Source organism: Oryctolagus cuniculus, chromosome 8, assembly GCF_051225735.1.
Source record: "Oryctolagus cuniculus isolate XC-2025 breed Fujian yellow rabbit chromosome 8, ASM5122573v1, whole genome shotgun sequence".
NCBI lineage: Eukaryota > Metazoa > Chordata > Mammalia > Lagomorpha > Leporidae > Oryctolagus > Oryctolagus cuniculus.
This window is the reverse complement of record NC_142874.1, coordinates 111734679-111744046: the sequence shown is the minus strand read 5'-3', so window position 1 is coordinate 111744046 and position 9368 is coordinate 111734679. Positions and strand designations below refer to the sequence as shown.

Here is a 9368-nt window from a genome sequence, read left to right as displayed (position 1 = left end):
GATCGACTGTCGCCTCACCCAGCCCCCTCGAATCCCACTTCTTCCAGGATAAATGTTTCAACTCCTTAGATGCCATTCAAGTCCCTTTTGGGGCCTGCGCTGTGGTGTAGTAGGCTAAGCCTCTGCCTGAAGTGCCGGCATTCCATATGGGTGCCGGTTCTAGTCCCGGCTGTTCCACTTCTGATCCAGCTCTCTGCTATGGCCTGGGAAAGCAGTGGAAGATGGCCCAAGTGCTTGGGCCCCCGCACACATGTGGAAAACCCAGAAGAAGTTCTTGGCTCATGGCTTCAAATTGGCATAGCTGAGGCGATTGTATTCGTTTGGGGAGTGAACCAGTGTGGATGGAAGCCCCTTCTCTCTGCCTGTAACCCTGCCTCTCAAATAAATAAATAAATCTTAAAAAAAAGGACCTTTTGACATATTATCTGCTATAACCAGTAGAGACCATTTACTCCCTGACCTATGAGATGATATTTTCACATTTCTACTTAAGCATTTTGCCTGGCTTCCTCCCTTTTCATTTTTGCAATGATTTAAAAAAAATATCCAGCCATTAAAAATGTTTAAAATATTTATTTCTTTGAAAGGCAGAGATCTTGCATCTGCTGGTTCACCCCTCAAATGGCTGCAACAGCTGGGAGCCCAAATCATCATTTGGGCCTCCCACATAGGCAGCAGGGATCTAAGCAGCTGACCCATCCCCTGCTGCCTCCCAGGGAGCTCGTTAGCAGGAAGCTAGACTCAGAAGCAGAGCTGGGATTCAAACCTAGTCACTCTGACAATATGGGACATGGTAGTCCCAACTGGTGTCTGAATCCCTGTGTCAAATGCCTGCCCCATATTTCTCTCTTTCACACACACACTTCCTGTCCAGACATCCTGCCAGTAAAATTACATCATAATTTTGTACAAATCAATATTAATATAAATGCTATTCCAAGTTGAGTCATGTAGTCTATAAGAAGTACTTCAAAGAGTTCATGGAAAATAGAATTGAAAGAAAAGTATGTTCTGGTGAGAACATTTTGAAATTCATACATACAAAGAGTCTCCAAAAAAGTTCATGAACAATATGTCCTATGAAAAATTATGCAAGGATTTCAAACTTTTTTGTGTCAAAAATTCAATGTTCCATAGATGTTCTGAAGTGCCCTCACAGGTTAGGCCAACAAGTCTCCTGTTTCCACAAATGCTCAGTTCGTTTTGCAAAACTCCAGCTGTACCATCATCTTCAGGGGCATCAGGTAGATTTGTTCTTGGCTCCCGTACAATGGGCTGCCCACCTGGGACCTCCCCTCCCCTCTCACAAGGGGTGACTTTTTCCCTAGTCCCTTAAAATGCTCTTTTTTTAAGTTTTATTTTATTCATTTGAAAGACATAGAGAGAGAGAGAGAGAGAGAGAGAGAGCTGCTGCCCCCAAGGGTGTGCGCTGGCCCGAAGCTGGATTGGAGCAGAGGTGGGGCTTGACCCCAGGCACTACTATATATGGAATTCGGGAGTCCCAATCAGCGGCTTAACCCACAGTGAATCCATGCTTGCCTCTGTCAGTCTCTTGTTTAACTCCCTCATTTTGGAGAAGTACATTTTCTAGTAGCTTCCTAGAAAGAATTCAGTGTAGGTAAATTTTCTGAGACTTCATATGTATGAAAATGTCCTCATTCTACTTTCAAGCTTGAATGATAATTTGGGAAGGACAGTCTATAAATTGGGAAGGACTTTCTATAATGGAAAATGTTTCCTTCATGATTTTGTCAGTGAGCTCTCAGAGGTGTTGCCTGGAAACCTGATTCCTGATTCGTTATGTGGGATCTGAATTTTCCTTTGAGGCTTATTTCCAACCATGTCCCTGGTTTAGGTTAGAATGCCTTTAACAGCAAGCAGATGACAATAAAATCAAAAAGAAATTTTACTTACCTTACCTGAAATGTCCAAGTGGGGGATGGCCCTGAGATAGCTGACAGTTAATTCATCAACAGGTGCCTTTATTATTGATACTAGTTTTTCAATTTTCCAGTCTCTCCCTCCTCTCTCTTTCCTTGGAGTAATTCTCCTCAGGGTCACAGGGTGGCTGCAGCAGTTCCAAGTGCATCCAGTATCCATAGAGACCGTATAGAAGAAGACAAGACAATCTCCATAATTCTCTTTTTTAGGTATGAGGAAACCTTTCCCAGAAATCTGCAGGCCGGGGCCAGCATTGTGGTGCAGCAGGGTAAGTCGCCACCATTTTTGAGTGCCAGTTTTGTTTGTTTGTTTGTTTGTTTTGAGTCGTGGTTGCAGAGAGAACTTTGAATCAGAGAGCAGAATGCTTGGAGCTTCACGTTGCTGCTTTGGGCTCCTGCCTGAGGGCTGGGCTGCATTCTTGAGGTCGGAATAAGCCAGGATCCTTATTATATAGCCCCCTGTGGTTTAAACAAGTTCCCCTGGGAAGTTCTGCTATTTTTAACCAAGACACCTTAATTTAAGGAGTTATGGTCAGTCCTTTTGCACTATGGTTATGAAACCTCACAGCTTGTGACTTCATCCCGTGGCTCAGGGCCTCTTTCGCTCTCCCTCATCATCCGGTTTTACTTGTTGTAAACCTTGTGGGATATCGGATAGTTTGGGAGGGGAGTGGAGCAGGCAAGGGCTGGTACAGGGCGTGGGCTTGGTTCCTGCAGAAATCACCAGGCTGCTTCTCTTCCATGTGGCATCTTCACAAATATTTGAGCAGATGCGTATGGCATATCTCAGCCTGAACCTGGTGATAAATTAAAATTTAAAGTGTTGTTAGTCGCTGTTGTGTCCTGCTGAGATGCCAACAGGGGTCATCCGGGGCTGGCATTGTGGCTCAGTGGGTTAAGCTGCCATTTAGGACTCCTGTCTGCACCCCATATTGGAGCATGAGTTCAAGTCCTGGCTCCTCCACTTCCAATCTAGCTTCCTACAAATGTATGCTGAGAGGAAGAGGATGATGGCCCAAAAACTTGGGTTCCTGTAACCCATGTGAGAGAGCTGGATGGAGGGCCTGACTCCTGGCTTTGGCCTGGCTCAGTCCTGACTGTTGCAGGCACTTGGGGAGTGAACGGGTTCTTGGAAGATCTGTGTTGCTGTGCCATTCAAGTAGATGAAAACAAAAAAACATACATTAAAAAACAATAAGGGGGCTGGCGCACTGGCATAGCAGGTAAAGCTGCTGCCCGCAGTGCTAGCATCCCATATGGGCACCGGTTCAAGACCTGGCTGCTCCACTTCTGATCCAGCTCTCTGCTGTGGCCTGGGAAAGCAGTGGAGGATGGTCCAATTGTTTGGGCCCCTGCACCCGCATGGGAGACCAGGAAGAAGCACCTGGCTCCTGGCTTCAGATTGGCCTAGCTCTGGCCATTGTGACTATTTGGGGAGTGAACCAGTGGATAGAAGATTTCTCTCTCTCTGCCTCTGCCTCTCTGTAACTCTGCCTTTCAAATAAACAAACAAAAAAACAAATAAATAAATCTCTTTTAAAAAATAAGGGAATGAATTATTAAAGAAGAAAGTGATTATTTTTAAAAGATGTATTTATTTATTTGAAAGGCAGAGTTACAGAGAGGGAGAGACAGAAAGAGAAATCTTCTATCCACTGGTTCACTCCTCAAATTGCCATATGGCCAGGGCTGAGCCAGGCTGAAGCCAGGAGCTTCTTCCAGGTCTCCCACATGGGTGCAGGGGCCCAAGCATTTAGATCACCTTCTGCTGCTCTCCCAGGTGCGTTAGCAGGAAGCTGGTTTGGAAGTGGAGCAGCTGGGACATGAACCAGTGCCCATATGGGATGCTGGCACCGCAAATGGCAGCTTAACCCTTTGCACCATAGCACCGGCCCCCAGGGATTATTTTTTTAAAAAGTGGTCACCTTAATTGTTTCACCTGCAGTCACTGTGCTGGGTGCCAGCCTCACCTTTATTCGCCAGCCTGCCTCTACCTTCATGCAGTCAGGTTTGCTGTGGACAGGACAATTCCTGTGCTGACACAGGAGACTACCCAGAGACGCATTGTGAGAAGCTGCAAACCGTTTGGGGCTTAACAAACATTTGTGTTCAGAATCTGAGTTGATTTTTGCCATCTTGGGCAATGTGTTGACTTTCTGGAAATTCTGTTTCATGACTGCTTTTCACTGGAAAGGGAGAGAGACACAGGCAGAGACGGGTCTTGAATGCCATCTAAGGAGGTCAAGCATCTTCCAGGATAAACGTTTGACAGGTCACCTGCCACCTCCTAGGGTATGTATTAACAAAAAGCTGGGTTGAAAGAAGAGTAGCTGGGACTCTAACCAGACACTCTGATATGAAATGAGGCCATGCCAGTGGCATCTTCATTGCTGCACCAAGTGCTCACCCCTTCTCCCATCACTTCTTTTTTCTTTTCATTTTTTTAAAAGATTTATTTATTTTTATTTGAAATGCAGAGTTACAGAGAGGCAGAGGTGGAGATCTTTCACCCGCTGGTTCACTCCCCAAATGGCTGCAATGGCCAGAGCAGGGCTGGTCCAAAGGTAGGAGCTGCTTCTGGGTATCTCACACAGGTGCAAGGGTCCAAGGACTTGGGCCATCTTCCACTGCTTTCCCAGGCCATAGCAGAGAGCTGGATTGGAAGTGGAGCAGCTGGGTCTTGAACTGATGCCCATATGGGATGCTGGCACTGCAGGCAATAGCTTTACCCGTTACGCCACAGCGCCGGCCCTTTCTGTCACTTCTTGACTCAGTTCCTCATATATATGGAGTTAGCCTGGCCAAGTTACAATTCCCAGAGTCCTCTTCCTTGTATGATTTATGTTAGGATTGGGAACTCTTCACGAGATTTGGTAGATAAATTAAACCAGCCTTATGTTGTGGGGGCAAGACACAGAGAGGTTGGCATGTGCCAGTTTGTCCCCACTCCCCGAGCACACTGAGACACAAAGGTGGTGAAGGTTCCCTGCGCCCTATTTTCATTGTGTCCTTGCTCTCCTCCTGTCCACACCCAGCTCTCTTCCCAAGTACAGGCTCTGCTGACCAGGAGTGACCCTGGGCCACAAGGTTCCACTCTGACAGCTGGAAAGGCGTGGCTTCCTGATGGGACCATGTCCACCTCTGTGCGCAGGTGCTTCCGGGCACTGATTTGCCACCTTTCTCCTATCCTCCAACATCTGTTTTGGACTCTGAGTCCCCCAGTTCTTCCAAGACGACTGGGTCGTACCTGTGTCTCCTTGCTATCCCAGAAGTCACTCCAGCTTCTGGCATACAACAAATCCTCAATAAACAATCACTGAACTAATGATCTTTAGTTTAGAGAAAGAGAAGGGTGGGGAGAGAAATCAAGAAAAGAAACAGATAGGAACTACTTCTTTTCCTGCACTGGCCTAGATGGTAGAAATTCTCTTTTGCACACTTTTGGCTAAGAGGAAAAGGTGCTTTCCAATTTCTTATTATGTCTTAAAATAATCCCACAAGGCATATTCTTTTTTTTAAAGTCATGGTTGAAATAGAGAAATGAAAGTAGTTTGCTCAAAATCCTCAGGCAAGAGAGGAAGTGAACCCAAATCAGAACACGTAATCATATTTTCCCCAACTACAGTCTAAGACTACTCAGAAACTCACTGGAATTTATCTCCTTTCCCTGACCAAATCCCCTGTGCAGGCAGCAACCCCTGTGCCCCTGCTGCAGGCAAAGCAAAGATGAGTAGAGGGCAAACGTGCGGCGGTATCCCTACTGAAAATTTACAAAATTTCTTTCTTTTTCATTTATTTGAAGGACAGACAGAGATTTCCCTTCCATTGGTCCACTTCCCAAATGCCTGCAAGGGCCAGGACTGGGCCAGGCCAAAATCATAAGCCAAGAACTCAGTTCAGGTCTTCCACTTGGGTGGCAGGGACCCAACCAGCGGAGCCATCCCCTGCTGCCTCCCAGGAAGCTGGAATCAGCCGTGGAACCAGGACTTGAACCCAGACACTCCAATATGGGATGCAGGCATCCGAATTGGTGACCTAACCGCTGCCCCAAGCACCTGCCCCTTAAGCAAGATCTTATGCATAATCCTTGAAGTGTTGCCATTCTTGCTCATGACTTAATTTCACATCCCTAGTACTTGACCTTATTCTCAGTCCTCATTTGGGTCTTGGGGTTGTGGTTTCCTCATGAACATACACCCAAAGTAGCTGAATGAAATTCATTAGGGATAGTTGCCCAAGGTCACGGTCTATCCATCCAAAACAGCATTTTATTATTCCCTTGGCAGGTGTTTCTTACATGTTACCAATAACCCTTTGGCAGAGAAGTCTCTTTAAAATGCAGAATCTTGGGCTCCACCCACTCCTGGAGAGGAAAAGTCAGGCAGTCCAGAAATTGGTGTTTCTTACAAGCTCCAGGGGATCATCTCACTCCAGTGTGCTTCCGTCACTCTTGGGGAAATTATTCAGAAGAAGAATCATCTGGGGCACTCATTTTCACTGAGCTAATTCTTGATCCCTAACCCAGACCACCTGTATCAGAATATTTGGCAGTAGGGCCTGGGATTATGCATTTTTACTCATTCCCCACTTGATTTTTCTGGAGCCCAGAGAGCTCCCTTTGAGAAGTTTGTTTGCTCCCCTATATTAAAGTTCATGAAATCCTGCTGGAGAGAGAAATAGAAACAATCAAGCCCTACTTTGCAATAAACATCGATTTTTAAATCATCCCTTCCTGACTCTTAGAGTCTGTTTCTAACCTGTTGCGGACCTGAGCGTTTCCTGGGAAATGGTTGGGTTCCCCAGGTCAGCCACTCTTGCTCTCTGAAGGGCTCAGGGTTACAGAAGGGCCCGTCCAAGCCAGCCCTGCTTTGCCGGCTAAATGCTGTCTCCTACCGTTCAACTGTGATCAGAACTTCAGACACCTAAGGGTATGCAAACTGTCTTCCTAGGAAATGGGGACTGGGCCTTCCTGGGGCCAACTTCAAGCAACCATCTGCTCCCCCACCCCATCTAACACTTCACACCAGATGTCAGTTATGTAAAAAAAAATTGTCATTCAGATGATTTGGGGGGCATGATGTGGCTTCATGGATTGAAGGGGGATCCTGGGATGATGTGAGTTTGAGTCTTGGTCTCACCTCTCACTAGGCCTGAGTTTGGGCCAGCTACTGAGCCCCAGAACAAATCCAGGGGGTCAGCACTGTGGCTGAAAGGCAGCTGTGTGAGGTGAGGAGGGTCAGCTGAAGGGGCTGCACCCCTTCCTCCTGATTCCACGCTTTCTTTTTTCTTTTCTTTTCTTTCCTTTCCTTTCCTTTAAGATTTAATTTTATTTATTTGAGAGACAGAGAGTTACAGAGAGGGAGAGACAGAGAGAAAGGTATTCTATCCGCTGATTCACTCCCCAAATGACCACTAAGGCTGGGGCAGGGCTGATCTGAAGCCAGGAGCCAGTGGCTTCTTCTGGGTCTCCCATGCGGGTAAAGGGGCCCAAGTGCTTGGGCCATCTTCTGCTTTCCCAGGCGATAGCAGAGAGCTGGATCAGAAGAGGAGCAGCTGGGACTCGAACCAGCACCCATATGGGATGCCAGCGCCACAGGCAGAAGTTTGGCCTACTGCACCACAGCACTGGCCCCCAATGCTTTCTTGAACCTCACTCCTCCCTCTTTACTCACCCTTCCTGCCTCAACACCTGGACCATTTGTAAATTTGGACAGGGCTTCTCCAGTCCCTCCCCCCCACCCCAGCTTAATGGAGGTCTCTCTACTTGCTCTCACCTGCCTCCCCTAACTGGGCCCTGCTCCTTGTCCCCTCCCTCTAGAATAGAAAGGGAATTTTGCTGAGCCTTAGGCAGGTGCAAAGCATCAAGGAGTTAGTAAGGTGCAACAGGAAATGTCTTTGGACGGTGCCTAGCTCCTTGGTAAGCCGTAGCTACGCTTGCTGTTGTTATGCTATTTATGTTTCTCCAAGACTCTACAGAGTGAGTCAAGAATGCTGATAGGCTCTTCTCGAAGGTGAAAATAACTTGTTCCTGCTCATACAGTAAGGAAGTGGTGGAACTAGCATTTTAGCCCAGGCTCTGTGGCCTCAAAACTCAGGCTTTTTCAACTACAATGTTTAGGATCTCAGCCTTAGGTCCTACATTCAGAACAAATACAGGAAAACATTAAAAGAAATGGCTAGGGGCCGGTGTTGTGGCGTAGCAGGTGAAGCCACCACCTGCAGTGTCAGCATTCCGTATGGGCGCTAGTTGAGTGCCAGCTGCTCCACTTCTGATCCAGCTCTCTGCTGTGGCCTGGGAAAGCGTTGGAAGATGGCCCAGGTCCTTGGGCTCCTGCACCAGCATGGGAAACCCGGAAGAAGCTCCCGGCTTCTGGCTTTGGATTGGCGCAGCTCCAGCCACTGTGGCCAATTGGGGAGTGAACAAGCAGGTGGAAGACCTCTCTCTCTCTTTCTCTCTCTGCCTCTTCTTCTCTCTCTGTGTAACTCTGACTTTCAAATAAACAAATAAATCTTTAAAAAAAACAAAAGAAATGGCTAGTTCTATAGACACATACTATGTGTTATAGTAGTTAATTTTTAATAAAATTATAGTGATAGAATCAATGAATTTTAAAAGAATTATCCATTATTTATGGGTCTCCATAAGTGATTACTTACGCAAGATTAAAGATGTTTTAATCAGTCTGGCATTGGGTGAAGGGTAGACAGAGATTTGGTATATAAATCTCCTTGCTTTTGGATCTGTTTAGAATTTTCTTCACTGAAAAGTTAAAAACAAATGCCTCCCACATCCAGGCAGAAGCCAGGAGCCAGAGCGGTGCGAGGTCACGGACAAGATGGTGCCGCCGGTGCAGGTCTCTCCGCTCATCAAGCTCCGCCGCTACTCCGCGCTGTTTCTCGGCGTGGCCTACGGAGCCAAGCGACACAGTTACCTGAAGCCCCGCGCAGAGGAGGAGAGGCGGCTGGCGGCGGCGGAGAAGCAGAAGCAGGATGAGCTGAAGCGCATCGCGAGGGAGCGGGCGGAAGCCGAGGACGACAGCATCCTCAAGTGAGCGTCTCCCGGAGCCGAGCTGCGTTGCTGGAATAAAGCGAATGTGCGGTGCGGTGCGGGGGGGGGGGGGGGGGGGGGCAGGAGCCAGAAGCCAGAAACTTCAACGGCGTCTCCCATTTGGTCATCTGCTGCTTTCTCAAGTATATTAGCCAGGAGCTGGATCAGAAGTGGAGCAGCAGCTGAGACTTGAAATGGTGTTCATATGGGATGCAGGTGGTGGCTTAACCCAGTCTACCACAATGCAGTCCCCCATAAAGTCTTTTAAAAATGATTTTTATTTATTTTCATCTACTTGAAAGGCTAAGTGACACAGAGAGACAGAGACAGATAGACACACACATAACACACAGAGAAAGTGAGAGCTGTCTCCTGGTTCA

General features: G+C 47.3%; 1 long non-coding RNA gene and 1 pseudogene across 2 annotated transcripts; one reads left to right on the top strand and one right to left on the bottom strand.

Annotated features, from left to right (window-relative positions):
• Positions 1 to 5501: 5501 nt before the first annotated feature.
• Positions 5502 to 8727, bottom strand: LOC149125115 (uncharacterized). Its single transcript, XR_016212435.1, has 2 exons — positions 8598 to 8727; positions 5502 to 6604 (listed from the first exon to the last, which is right to left on the bottom strand). It is a non-coding gene; the product is annotated as an uncharacterized LOC149125115 (long non-coding RNA).
• Positions 8728 to 8735: 8 nt separating this feature from the next.
• Positions 8736 to 9044, top strand: LOC149125114 (ATP synthase F(0) complex subunit e, mitochondrial pseudogene; annotated as a pseudogene). Its single transcript, XR_016212434.1, has one exon. The product of XR_016212434.1 is annotated as an ATP synthase F(0) complex subunit e, mitochondrial pseudogene (transcript).
• The last annotated feature ends 324 nt before the right edge of the window (positions 9045 to 9368 follow it).